The sequence below is a fragment of the Eriocheir sinensis genome, chromosome 1 (assembly GCF_024679095.1).
Source record: "Eriocheir sinensis breed Jianghai 21 chromosome 1, ASM2467909v1, whole genome shotgun sequence".
NCBI classification, from domain to species: Eukaryota; Metazoa; Arthropoda; class Malacostraca; order Decapoda; family Varunidae; genus Eriocheir; species Eriocheir sinensis.
In genome coordinates this window covers 34,375,084-34,386,987 of record NC_066509.1, presented here as the reverse complement: position 1 = coordinate 34,386,987, position 11,904 = coordinate 34,375,084, and the positions used below count along the sequence as shown (strand labels likewise).

The window sequence follows — 11,904 nt, the reverse complement described above, 5'->3', positions numbered from 1 at the left end:
TTTACCTATGTTACCTGGCTCAAACATAAGGAGCAACTTAACAAAGCTTCACTACTTCACCCGGTCCAAGCGCTGGCGTTTACCTGTGTCACCTGGCTCAAACATCAGGACCAACTTAACAAACCTTCACTACTTCGCCCGGTCCAAGCGCTGGCATGTGATTACCTGTGTTACCTGCCTCAAAGATGAAAGCCAGTTCACCTTTCTTGTCAACGGCCACACCACGTTGAAAACACCGCTTCTCGTCCGATCAGCGAAGTTAAGCGACGTTGGGTCTGGATAGTACTTGGATGGGTGACCGCCTGGGAACACCAGATGCTGTTGGCATCCCTCTTTTTATTTAATTTCTCTTAGCTTTTCACCTTGCGGTCCTGATGACTCTTTTCTTTTCATATAGCTTTCGGCCTTCCGTTATGTTTTATATTTTTTTTCTTTCGTTTTGCACCCCTCTTCTTTTCTTTTCATTTAGCTTTTATCCTTTCTTTTGCATTCCTCTTTTCTTTTCATCTAGGTCTTAGCCTTTCGCTTTGCATCCCTGTTTTCGTTTTATTTACCTTTTGACCTTTCGTTTTGCACCATTTCTTTTCCTTAAGCACTTCGTTTTCCGTCCCTTTTATTTATTTTTTTCATTCAGCTCAGCCTTTCGTTTTGAAAATTTTGACGCTGGTTACGTAACTTTATTTATTTATTCATTCATTTATTTATTTTTACTTCCCACTTCCCACTTCACACATGCCAGCGCTGGCATGTGTTTACCTGTGTCACCTGGCTCAAACATAAAGGAGCAACTTAACAAACCTTCACTCCTTCACCCGGTCGCAGCGCTGGCGTTTACCTGTGTCACCTGGCTCAAACATCAGGACCAACTTAACAAACCTTCACTACTTCACCCGGTCCAAGCGCTGGCATGTGTTTACCTGTGTTACCTGCCTCAAAGATGAAAGTCAGTTCACTCTTCTTGTCAACGGCCACACCACGTTGAAAACACCGCTTCTCGTCCGATCAGCGAAGTTAAGCGACGTTGGGTCTGGATAGTACTTGGATGGGTGACCGCCTGGGAACACCAGATGCTGTTGGCATCCCTCTTTTTATTTAATTTCTCTTAGCTTTTCACTTTGCGCTCCTGGTGACTCTTTTCTTTTCGTATAGCTTTCGGCCTTTCGTTATGTTTTATATATTTTTTTCTTTCGTTTTGCACCCCTCTTCTTTTCTTTTCATTTAGCTTTTATCCTTTCTTTTGCATTCCTCTTTTCTTTTCATCTAGGTCTTAGCCTTTCGCTTTGCATCCCTGTTTTCGTTTTATTTACCTTTTGACCTTTCGTTTTGCACCATTTCTTTTCCTTAAGCACTTCGTTTTCCGTCCCTTTTATTTATTTTTTCATTCAGCTCAGCCTTTCGTTTTGAAAATTTTGACGCTGGTTACGTAACTTTATTTATTTATTCATTCATTCATTTATTTATTTTTACTTCCCACTTCCCACTTCACACATGCCAGCGCTGGCATGTGTTTACCTGTGTCACCTGGCTCAAACATAAAGGAGCAACTTAACAAACCTTCACTCCTTCACCCGGTCGCAGCGCTGGCGTTTACCTGTGTCACCTGGCTCAAACATCAGGACCAACTTAACAAACCTTCACTACTTCACCCGGTCCAAGCGCTGGCATGTGTTTACCTGTGTTACCTGCCTCAAAGATGAAAGTCAGTTCACTCTTCTTGTCAACGGCCACACCACGTTGAAAACACCGCTTCTCGTCCGATCAGCGAAGTTAAGCGACGTTGGGTCTGGATAGTACTTGGATGGGTGACCGCCTGGGAACACCAGATGCTGTTGGCATCCCTCTTTTTATTTAATTTCTCTTAGCTTTTCACTTTGCGCTCCTGGTGACTCTTTTCTTTTCGTATAGCTTTCGGCCTTTCGTTATGTTTTATATTTTTTTTCTTTCGTTTTGCACCCCTCTTCTTTTCTTTTGATTTAGCTTTTAGCCTTTCTTTTGCATTCCTCTTTTCTTTTCATATAGGTCTTAGCCTTTCGCTTTGCATCCCTCTTTTCGTTGTATTTAGCTTTTGACCTTTCGTTTTGCACCATTTCTTTTCATTCAGCACTTCGTTTTCCGTCCCTTTTGAATTTTTTTCATTGAGCTCAGCCTTTCGTTTAGAAAATTTTGACGCTGGTTACGTAACTTTATTTATTTATTCATTCATTTATTTATTTATTTATTTTTACTTCACTGGGGTCCCAGCGCTGGCATGTGTTTAGCCGTGTTACCTGGCTCAAACATAAGGAGCAACTTAACAAAGCTTCACTACTTCACCCGGTCCAAGCGCTGGCGTTTACCTGTGTCACCTGGCTCAAACATCAGGACCAACTTAACAAACCTTCACTACTTCGCCCGGTCCAAGCGCTGGCATGTGATTACCTGTGTTACCTGCCTCAAAGATGAAAGCCAGTTCACCTTTCTTGTCAACGGCCACACCACGTTGAAAACACCGCTTCTCGTCCGATCAGCGAAGTTAAGCGACGTTGGGTCTGGATAGTACTTGGATGGGTGACCGCCTGGGAACACCAGATGCTGTTGGCATCCCTCTTTTTATTTAATTTCTCTTAGCTTTTGACCTTGCGGTCCTGATGACTCTTTTCTTTTCATATAGCTTTCGGCCTTCCGTTATGTTTTATATTTTTTTTCTTTCGTTTTGCACCCCTCTTCTTTTCTTTTCATTTAGCTTTTATCCTTTCTTTTGCATTCCTCTTTTCTTTTGATCTATGTCTTAGCCTTTCGCTTTGCATCCCTGTTTTCGTTTTATTTACCTTTTGACCTTTCGTTTTGCACCATTTCTTTTCATTCAGCACTTCGTTTTCCGTCCCTTTTGAATTTTTTTCATTGAGCTCAGCCTTTCGTTTAGAAAATTTTGACGCTGGTTACGTAACTTTATTTATTTATTCATTCATTTATTTATTTATTTCTACTTCACTGGGGTCCCAGCGCTGGCATGTGTTTACCTATGTTACCTGGCTCAAACATAAGGAGCAACTTAACAAAGCTTCACTACTTCACCCGGTCCAAGCGCTGGCGTTTACCTGTGTCACCTGGCTCAAACATCAGGACCAACTTAACAAACCTTCACTACTTCGCCCGGTCCAAGCGCTGGCATGTGATTACCTGTGTTACCTGCCTCAAAGATGAAAGCCAGTTCACCTTTCTTGTCAACGGCCACACCACGTTGAAAACACCGCTTCTCGTCCGATCAGCGAAGTTAAGCGACGTTGGGTCTGGATAGTACTTGGATGGGTGACCGCCTGGGAACACCAGATGCTGTTGGCATCCCTCTTTTTATTTAATTTCTCTTAGCTTTTCACTTTGCGCTCCTGGTGACTCTTTTCTTTTCGTATAGCTTTCGGCCTTTCGTTATGTTTTATATTTTTTTTTTCTTTCGTTTTGCACCCCTCTTCTTTTCTTTTCATTTAGCTTTTATCCTTTCTTTTGCATTCCTCTTTTCTTTTCATCTAGGTCTTAGCCTTTCGCTTTGCATCCCTGTTTTCGTTTTATTTACCTTTTGACCTTTCGTTTTGCACCATTTCTTTTCCTTAAGCACTTCGTTTTCCGTCCCTTTTATTTATTTTTTTCATTCAGCTCAGCCTTTCGTTTTGAAAATTTTGACGCTGGTTACGTAACTTTATTTATTTATTCATTCATTTATTTATTTATTTTTACTTCACTGGGGTCCCAGCGCTGGCATGTGTTTACCTATGTTACCTGGCTCAAACATAAGGAGCAACTTAACAAAGCTTCACTACTTCACCCGGTCCAAGCGCTGGCGTTTACCTGTGTCACCTGGCTCAAACATCAGGACCAACTTAACAAACCTTCACTACTTCGGCCGGTCCAAGCGCTGGCATGTGTTTACCTGTGTTACCTGCCTCAAAGATGAAAGCCAGTTCACCTTTCTTGTCAACGGCCACACCACGTTGAAAACACCGCTTCTCGTCCGATCAGCGAAGTTAAGCGACGTTGGGTCTGGATAGTACTTGGATGGGTGACCGCCTGGGAACACCAGATGCTGTTGGCATCCCTCTTTTTATTTAATTTCTCTTAGCTTTTCACCTTGCGGTCCTGATGACTCTTTTCTTTTCATATAGCTTTCGGCCTTCCGTTATGTTTTATATAATTTTTTCTTTCTTTTTGCTAAAGTATTCTTTTCTTTTCATTTATCTTTTATCCTTTCTTTTGCATTCCTCTTTTCTTTTCATCTAGGTCTTAGCCTTTCGCTTTGCATCCCTATTTTCGTTTTATTTACCTTTTGACCTTTCGTTTTGCACCATTTCTTTTCCTTAAGCACTTCGTTTTCCGTCCCTTTTATTTATTTTTTCATTCAGCTCAGCCTTTCGTTTTGAAAATTTTGACGCTGGTTACGTAACTTTATTTATTTATTCATTCATTCATTTATTTATTTACTTCACTGGGGTCCCAGCGCTGGCATGTGTTTACCGTGTTACCTGGCTCAAACATAAGGAGCAACTTAACAAACCTTCACTCCTTCACCCGGTCGCAGCGCTGGCGTTTACCTGTGTCACCTGGCTCAAACATCAGGACCAACTTAACAAACCTTCACTACTTCACCCGGTCCAAGCGCTGGCATGTGTTTACCTGTGTTACCTGCCTCAAAGATGAAAGCCAGTTCACCTTTCTTGTCAACGGCCACACCACGTTGAAAACACCGCTTCTCGTCCGATCAGCGAAGTTAAGCGACGTTGGGTCTGGATAGTACTTGGATGGGTGACCGCCTGGGAACACCAGATGCTGTTGGCATCCCTCTTTTTATTTAATTTCTCTTAGCTTTTCACTTTGCGCTCCTGGTGACTCTTTTCTTTTCGTATAGCTTTCGGCCTTTCGTTATGTTTTATATATTTTTTTCTTTCGTTTTGCACCCCTCTTCTTTTCTTTTCATTTAGCTTTTATCCTTTCTTTTGCATTCCTCTTTTCTTTTCATCTAGGTCTTAGCCTTTCGCTTTGCATCCCTGTTTTCGTTTTATTTACCTTTTGACCTTTCGTTTTGCACCATTTCTTTTCCTTAAGCACTTCGTTTTCCGTCCCTTTTATTTATTTTTTTCATTCAGCTCAGCCTTTCGTTTTGAAAATTTTGACGCTGGTTACGTAACTTTATTTATTTATTCATTCATTTATTTATTTATTTTTACTTCACTGGGGTCCCAGCGCTGGCATGTGTTTAGCCGTGTTACCTGGCTCAAACATAAGGAGCAACTTAACAAAGCTTCACTACTTCACCCGGTCCAAGCGCTGGCGTTTACCTGTGTCACCTGGCTCAAACATCAGGACCAACTTAACAAACCTTCACTACTTCGCCCGGTCCAAGCGCTGGCATGTGATTACCTGTGTTACCTGCCTCAAAGATGAAAGCCAGTTCACCTTTCTTGTCAACGGCCACACCACGTTGAAAACACCGCTTCTCGTCCGATCAGCGAAGTTAAGCGACGTTGGGTCTGGATAGTACTTGGATGGGTGACCGCCTGGGAACACCAGATGCTGTTGGCATCCCTCTTTTTATTTAATTTCTCTTAGCTTTTCACTTTGCGCTCCTGGTGACTCTTTTCTTTTCGTATAGCTTTCGGCCTTTCGTTATGTTTTATATTTTTTTTCTTTCGTTTTGCACCCCTCTTCTTTTCTTTTCATTTAGCTTTTATCCTTTCTTTTGCATTCCTCTTTTCTTTTCATCTAGGTCTTAGCCTTTCGCTTTGCATCCCTGTTTTCGTTTTATTTACCTTTTGACCTTTCGTTTTGCACCATTTCTTTTCATTCAGCACTTCGTTTTCCGTCCCTTTTGAATTTTTTTCATTGAGCTCAGCCTTTCGTTTAGAAAATTTTGACGCTGGTTACGTAACTTTATTTATTTATTCATTCATTTATTTATTTATTTTTACTTCACTGGGGTCCCAGCGCTGGCATGTGTTTACCTATGTTACCTGGCTCAAACATAAGGAGCAACTTAACAAAGCTTCACTACTTCACCCGGTCCAAGCGCTGGCGTTTACCTGTGTCACCTGGCTCAAACATCAGGACCAACTTAACAAACCTTCACTACTTCGCCCGGTCCAAGCGCTGGCATGTGATTACCTGTGTTACCTGCCTCAAAGATGAAAGCCAGTTCACCTTTCTTGTCAACGGCCACACCACGTTGAAAACACCGCTTCTCGTCCGATCAGCGAAGTTAAGCGACGTTGGGTCTGGATAGTACTTGGATGGGTGACCGCCTGGGAACACCAGATGCTGTTGGCATCCCTCTTTTTATTTAATTTCTCTTAACTTTTCACCTTGCGGTCCTGGTGACTCTTTTCTTTTCATATAGCTTTCGGCCTTCCGTTATGTTTTATATTTTTTTTCTTTCTTTTTGCACCCCTCTTCTTTTCTTTTCATTTAGCTTTTATCCTTTCTTTTGCATTCCTCTTTTCTTTTCATCTAGGTCTTAGCCTTTCGCCTTGCATCCCTGTTTTCGTTTTATTTACCTTTTGACCTTTCGTTTTGCACCATTTCTTTTCCTTAAGCACTTCGTTTTCCGTCCCTTTTTTATTTTTTTCATTCAGCTCAGCCTTTCGTTTAGAAAATTTTGACGCTGGTTACGTAACTTTATTTATTTATTCATTCATTTATTTATTTATTTTTACTTCACTGGGGTCCCAGCGCTGGCATGTGTTTAGCCGTGTTACCTGGCTCAAACATAAGGAGCAACTTAACAAAGCTTCACTACTTCACCCGGTCCAAGCGCTGGCGTTTACCTGTGTCACCTGGCTCAAACATCAGGACCAACTTAACAAACCTTCACTACTTCGCCCGGTCCAAGCGCTGGCATGTGATTACCTGTGTTACCTGCCTCAAAGATGAAAGCCAGTTCACCTTTCTTGTCAACGGCCACACCACGTTGAAAACACCGCTTCTCGTCCGATCAGCGAAGTTAAGCGACGTTGGGTCTGGATAGTACTTGGATGGGTGACCGCCTGGGAACACCAGATGCTGTTGGCATCCTCTTTTATTTAATTTCTCTTAACTTTTCACCTTGCGGTCCTGGTGACTCTTTTCTTTTCGTATAGCTTTCGGCCTTTCGTTATGTTTTATAAATTTTTTTCTTTCTTTTTTCACCCCTCTTCTTTTCTTTTCATTTAGCTTTTATCCTTTCTTTTGCATTCCTCTTTTCTTTTCATCTAGGTCTTAGCCTTTCGCCTTGCATCCCTGTTTTCGTTTTATTTACCTTTTGACCTTTCGTTTTGCACCATTTCTTTTCCTTAAGCACTTCGTTTTCCGTCCCTTTTTTATATTTTTCATTCAGCTCAGCCTTTCGTTTAGAAAATTTTGACGCTGGTTACGTAACTTTATTTATTTATTCATTCATTTATTTATTTATTTTTACTTCACTGGGGTCCCAGCGCTGGCATGTGTTTAGCCGTGTTACCTGGCTCAAACATAAGGAGCAACTTAACAAAGCTTCACTACTTCACCCGGTCCAAGCGCTGGCGTTTACCTGTGTCACCTGGCTCAAACATCAGGACCAACTTAACAAACCTTCACTACTTCGCCCGGTCCAAGCGCTGGCATGTGATTACCTGTGTTACCTGCCTCAAAGATGAAAGCCAGTTCACCTTTCTTGTCAACGGCCACACCACGTTGAAAACACCGCTTCTCGTCCGATCAGCGAAGTTAAGCGACGTTGGGTCTGGATAGTACTTGGATGGGTGACCGCCTGGGAACACCAGATGCTGTTGGCATCCCTCTTTTTATTTAATTTCTCTTAACTTTTCACCTTGCGGTCCTGGTGACTCTTTTCTTTTCATATAGCTTTCGGCCTTCCGTTATGTTTTATTTTTTTTTTCTTTCTTTTTGAACACCTATTATTTTATTTTCATTTAGCTTTTATCATTTCTTTTTCATTACTGTTTTCTTTTCATCTAGGTCTTAGCCTTTCGCCTTGCATCCCTGTTTTCGTTTTATTTACCTTTTGACCTTTCGTTTTGCACCATTTCTTTTCCTTAAGCACTTCGTTTTCCGTCCCTTTTTTTATTTTTTTCATTCAGCTCAGCCTTTCGTTTAGAAAATTTTGACGCTGGTTACGTAACTTTATTTATTTATTCATTCATTTATTTATTTTTACTTCACTGGGGTCCCAGCGCTGGCATGTGTTTAGCCGTGTTACCTGGCTCAAACATAAGGAGCAACTTAACAAAGCTTCACTACTTCACCCGGTCCAAGCGCTGGCGTTTACCTGTGTCACCTGGCTCAAACATCAGGACCAACTTAACAAACCTTCACTACTTCGCCCGGTCCAAGCGCTGGCATGTGATTACCTGTGTTACCTGCCTCAAAGATGAAAGCCAGTTCACCTTTCTTGTCAACGGCCACACCACGTTGAAAACACCGCTTCTCGTCCGATCAGCGAAGTTAAGCGACGTTGGGTCTGGATAGTACTTGGATGGGTGACCGCCTGGGAACACCAGATGCTGTTGGCATCCTCTTTTATTTAATTTCTCTTAACTTTTCACCTTGCGGTCCTGGTGACTCTTTTCTTTTCATATAGCTTTCGGCCTTCCGCTATGGTTTATATATTTTTCTTTCTTTTGCACCCTCTTCTTTTCTTTTCATCTAGCTTTTAGCCTTTCTTTTGCATTCCTCTTTTCTTTTCATCTAGGTCTTAATCTTTCGCTTTGCATCCCTGTTTTCGTTTTATTTACCTTTTGACCTTTCGTTTTGCACCATTTCTTTTCCTTAAGCATTTCGTTTTCCGTCCCTTTTTTTTCTTTTCATTTAGCTCAGCCTTTCGTTTTGAAAATTTTGACGCTGGTTACGTAACTTTATTTATTTATTCATTCATTTATTTATTTTTACTTCACTGGGGTCCCAGCGCTGGCATGTGTTTAGCCGTGTTACCTGGCTCAAACATAAGGAGCAACTTAACAAAGCTTCACTACTTCACCCGGTCCAAGCGCTGGCGTTTACCTGTGTCACCTGGCTCAAACATCAGGACCAACTTAACAAACCTTCACTACTTCGCCCGGTCCAAGCGCTGGCATGTGATTACCTGTGTTACCTGCCTCAAAGATGAAAGCCAGTTCACCTTGCCAACGGCCACACCACGTTGAAAACACCGCTTCTCGTCCGATCAGCGAAGTTAAGCGACGTTGGGTCTGGATAGTACTTGGATGGGTGACCGCCTGGGAACACCAGATGCTGTTGGCATCCCTCTTTTTATTTAATTTCTCTTAACTTTTCACCTTGCGGTCCTGGTGACTCTTTTCTTTTCATATAGCTTTCGGCCTTCCGTTATGTTTTATATTTTTTTTCTTTCTTTTTGCACCCCTCTTCTTTTCTTTTCATTTAGCTTCAATCCTTTCTTTTGCATTCCTCTTTTGTTTTCATCTAGGTCTTAGCCTTTCGCCTTGCATCCCTGTTTTCGTTTTATTTACCTTTTGACCTTACGTTTTGCATAATTTCTTTTCCTTAAGCACTTCGTTTTCCGTCCCTTTTTTATTTTTTTCATTCAGCTCAGCCTTTCGTTTAGAAAATTTTGACGCTGGTTACGTAACTTTATTTATTTATTCATTCATTTATTTATTTTTACTTCACTGGGGTCCCAGCGCTGGCATGTGTTTAGCCGTGTTACCTGGCTCAAACATAAGGAGCAACTTAACAAAGCTTCACTACTTCACCCGGTCCAAGCGCTGGCGTTTACCTGTGTCACCTGGCTCAAACATCAGGACCAACTTAACAAACCTTCACTACTTCGCCCGGTCCAAGCGCTGGCATGTGATTACCTGTGTTACCTGCCTCAAAGATGAAAGCCAGTTCACCTTTCTTGTCAACGGCCACACCACGTTGAAAACACCGCTTCTCGTCCGATCAGCGAAGTTAAGCGACGTTGGGTCTGGATAGTACTTGGATGGGTGACCGCCTGGGAACACCAGATGCTGTTGGCATCCCTCTTTTTATTTAATTTCTCTTAACTTTTCACCTTGCGGTCCTGGTGACTCTTTTCTTTTCATATAGCTTTCGGCCTTCCGTTATGTTTTATATTTTTTCTTTCTTTTGCACCCTCTTCTTTTCTTTTCATTTAGCTTTTATCCTTTCTTTTGCATTCCTCTTTTCTTTTTCATCTAGGTCTTAGCCTTTCGCTTGCATCCCTGTTTTCGTTTTATTTACCTTTTGACCTTTCGTTTTGCACCATTTCTTTTCCTTAAGCACTTCGTTTTCCGTCCCTTTTAATTTTTTTCATTGAGCTCAGCCTTTCGTTTAGAAAATTTTGACGCTGGTTACGTAACTTTATTTATTTATTCATTCATTTATTTATTTATTTCTACTTCACTGGGGTTCCAGCGCTGGCATGTGTTTAGCCGTGTTACCTGGCTCAAACATAAGGAGCAACTTAACAAAGCTTCACTACTTCACCCGGTCCAAGCGCTGGCGTTTACCTGTGTCACCTGGCTCAAACATCAGGACCAACTTAACAAACCTTCACTACTTCGCCCGGTCCAAGCGCTGGCATGTGATTACCTGTTACCTGCCTCAAAGATGAAAGCCAGTTCACCTTTCTTGTCAACGGCCACACCACGTTGAAAACACCGCTTCTCGTCCGATCAGCGAAGTTAAGCGACGTTGGGTCTGGATAGTACTTGGATGGGTGACCGCCTGGGAACACCAGATGCTGTTGGCATCCCTCTTTTTATTTAATTTCTCTTAACTTTTCACCTTGCGGTCCTGGTGACTCTTTTCTTTTCATATAGCTTTCGGCCTTCCGTTATGTTTGATATTTTTTCTTTCTTTTGCACCCTCTTCTTTTCTTTTCATTTAGCTTTTATCCTTTCTTTTGCATTCCTCTTTTCTTTTCATCTAGGTCTTAGCCTTTCGCCTTGCATCCCTGTTTTCGTTTTATTTACCTTTTGACCTTTCGTTTTGCACCATTTCTTTTCCTTAAGCACTTCGTTTTCCGTCCCTTTTTTTATTTTTTTCATTCAGCTCAGCCTTTCGTTTAGAAAATTTTGACGCTGGTTACGTAACTTTATTTATTTATTTATTCATTCATTTATTTATTTTTACTTCACTGGGGTCCCAGCGCTGGCATGTGTTTAGCCGTGTTACCTGGCTCAAACATAAGGAGCAACTTAACAAAGCTTCACTACTTCACCCGGTCCAAGCGCTGGCGTTTACCTGTGTCACCTGGCTCAAACATCAGGACCAACTTAACAAACCTTCACTACTTCGCCCGGTCCAAGCGCTGGCATGTGATTACCTGTGTTACCTGCCTCAAAGATGAAAGCCAGTTCACCTTTCTTGTCAACGGCCACACCACGTTGAAAACACCGCTTCTCGTCCGATCAGCGAAGTTAAGCGACGTTGGGTCTGGATAGTACTTGGATGGGTGACCGCCTGGGAACACCAGATGCTGTTGGCATCTCTCTTTTTATTTAATTTCTCTTAACTTTTCACCTTGCGGTCCTGATGACTCTTTTCTTTTCATATAGCTTTCGGCCTTCCGTTATGTTTTATATTTTTTTTCTTTCTTTTTGCACCCCTCTCCTTTTCTTTTCCTTTAACTTTTAGCCTTTCTTTTGCATTCCTCTTTTCTTTTCATCTATATAGAGAGAGTGGAATGAACTTAAAATGGATATATTCTTCCGGTAAAAAATCGCTGGGAAGATGAAAATAGTGGAATGAGAACACCTTGCATATTTATTTCCTTTAAATATACAATACAAACAATAACACGAGGAGGTAGGAGAGTTGTTATTATGACACCATAAGTAAATTACTCCAACAAATTCTATATAGAAAGTTAAATTAGAAGGGATGAAGCATGTGAACACTACATATTACCAAAATAAGTACACCAGATAGAGAACGAGGATAGAA

General features: G+C 41.6%; 16 non-coding genes across 16 annotated transcripts; all 16 read left to right on the top strand.

The window, feature by feature from the left end:
• Positions 1-208: 208 nt before the first annotated feature.
• LOC126997082 (5S ribosomal RNA) lies at positions 209-327 on the top strand. The gene has a single exon (XR_007751890.1). It is a non-coding gene; the product is annotated as a 5S ribosomal RNA (ribosomal RNA).
• Positions 328-960: 633 nt separating this feature from the next.
• LOC126997081 (5S ribosomal RNA) lies at positions 961-1,079 on the top strand. The gene has a single exon (XR_007751889.1). It is a non-coding gene; the product is annotated as a 5S ribosomal RNA (ribosomal RNA).
• Positions 1,080-1,716: 637 nt separating this feature from the next.
• Positions 1,717-1,835, top strand: LOC126997073 (5S ribosomal RNA). The gene has a single exon (XR_007751886.1). It is a non-coding gene; the product is annotated as a 5S ribosomal RNA (ribosomal RNA).
• A 626-nt stretch (positions 1,836-2,461) lies between these two features.
• Positions 2,462-2,580, top strand: LOC126997068 (5S ribosomal RNA). Its single transcript, XR_007751884.1, has one exon. It is a non-coding gene; the product is annotated as a 5S ribosomal RNA (ribosomal RNA).
• Positions 2,581-3,202: 622 nt separating this feature from the next.
• On the top strand, positions 3,203-3,321 carry LOC126997064 (5S ribosomal RNA). Its single transcript, XR_007751883.1, has one exon. It is a non-coding gene; the product is annotated as a 5S ribosomal RNA (ribosomal RNA).
• Positions 3,322-3,947: 626 nt separating this feature from the next.
• LOC126997059 (5S ribosomal RNA) lies at positions 3,948-4,066 on the top strand. The gene has a single exon (XR_007751881.1). It is a non-coding gene; the product is annotated as a 5S ribosomal RNA (ribosomal RNA).
• A 621-nt stretch (positions 4,067-4,687) lies between these two features.
• LOC126997052 (5S ribosomal RNA) lies at positions 4,688-4,806 on the top strand. The gene has a single exon (XR_007751880.1). It is a non-coding gene; the product is annotated as a 5S ribosomal RNA (ribosomal RNA).
• Positions 4,807-5,431: 625 nt separating this feature from the next.
• Positions 5,432-5,550, top strand: LOC126997046 (5S ribosomal RNA). Its single transcript, XR_007751879.1, has one exon. It is a non-coding gene; the product is annotated as a 5S ribosomal RNA (ribosomal RNA).
• Positions 5,551-6,172: 622 nt separating this feature from the next.
• Positions 6,173-6,291, top strand: LOC126997040 (5S ribosomal RNA). Its single transcript, XR_007751864.1, has one exon. It is a non-coding gene; the product is annotated as a 5S ribosomal RNA (ribosomal RNA).
• Positions 6,292-6,913: 622 nt separating this feature from the next.
• Positions 6,914-7,032, top strand: LOC126997037 (5S ribosomal RNA). Its single transcript, XR_007751857.1, has one exon. It is a non-coding gene; the product is annotated as a 5S ribosomal RNA (ribosomal RNA).
• A 621-nt stretch (positions 7,033-7,653) lies between these two features.
• Positions 7,654-7,772, top strand: LOC126997035 (5S ribosomal RNA). Its single transcript, XR_007751856.1, has one exon. It is a non-coding gene; the product is annotated as a 5S ribosomal RNA (ribosomal RNA).
• Positions 7,773-8,391: 619 nt separating this feature from the next.
• LOC126997031 (5S ribosomal RNA) lies at positions 8,392-8,510 on the top strand. Its single transcript, XR_007751854.1, has one exon. It is a non-coding gene; the product is annotated as a 5S ribosomal RNA (ribosomal RNA).
• A 608-nt stretch (positions 8,511-9,118) lies between these two features.
• LOC126996915 (5S ribosomal RNA) lies at positions 9,119-9,237 on the top strand. Its single transcript, XR_007751746.1, has one exon. It is a non-coding gene; the product is annotated as a 5S ribosomal RNA (ribosomal RNA).
• A 618-nt stretch (positions 9,238-9,855) lies between these two features.
• Positions 9,856-9,974, top strand: LOC126997019 (5S ribosomal RNA). The gene has a single exon (XR_007751837.1). It is a non-coding gene; the product is annotated as a 5S ribosomal RNA (ribosomal RNA).
• Positions 9,975-10,589: 615 nt separating this feature from the next.
• On the top strand, positions 10,590-10,708 carry LOC126997015 (5S ribosomal RNA). Its single transcript, XR_007751823.1, has one exon. It is a non-coding gene; the product is annotated as a 5S ribosomal RNA (ribosomal RNA).
• Positions 10,709-11,327: 619 nt separating this feature from the next.
• On the top strand, positions 11,328-11,446 carry LOC126997010 (5S ribosomal RNA). Its single transcript, XR_007751815.1, has one exon. It is a non-coding gene; the product is annotated as a 5S ribosomal RNA (ribosomal RNA).
• The last annotated feature ends 458 nt before the right edge of the window (positions 11,447-11,904 follow it).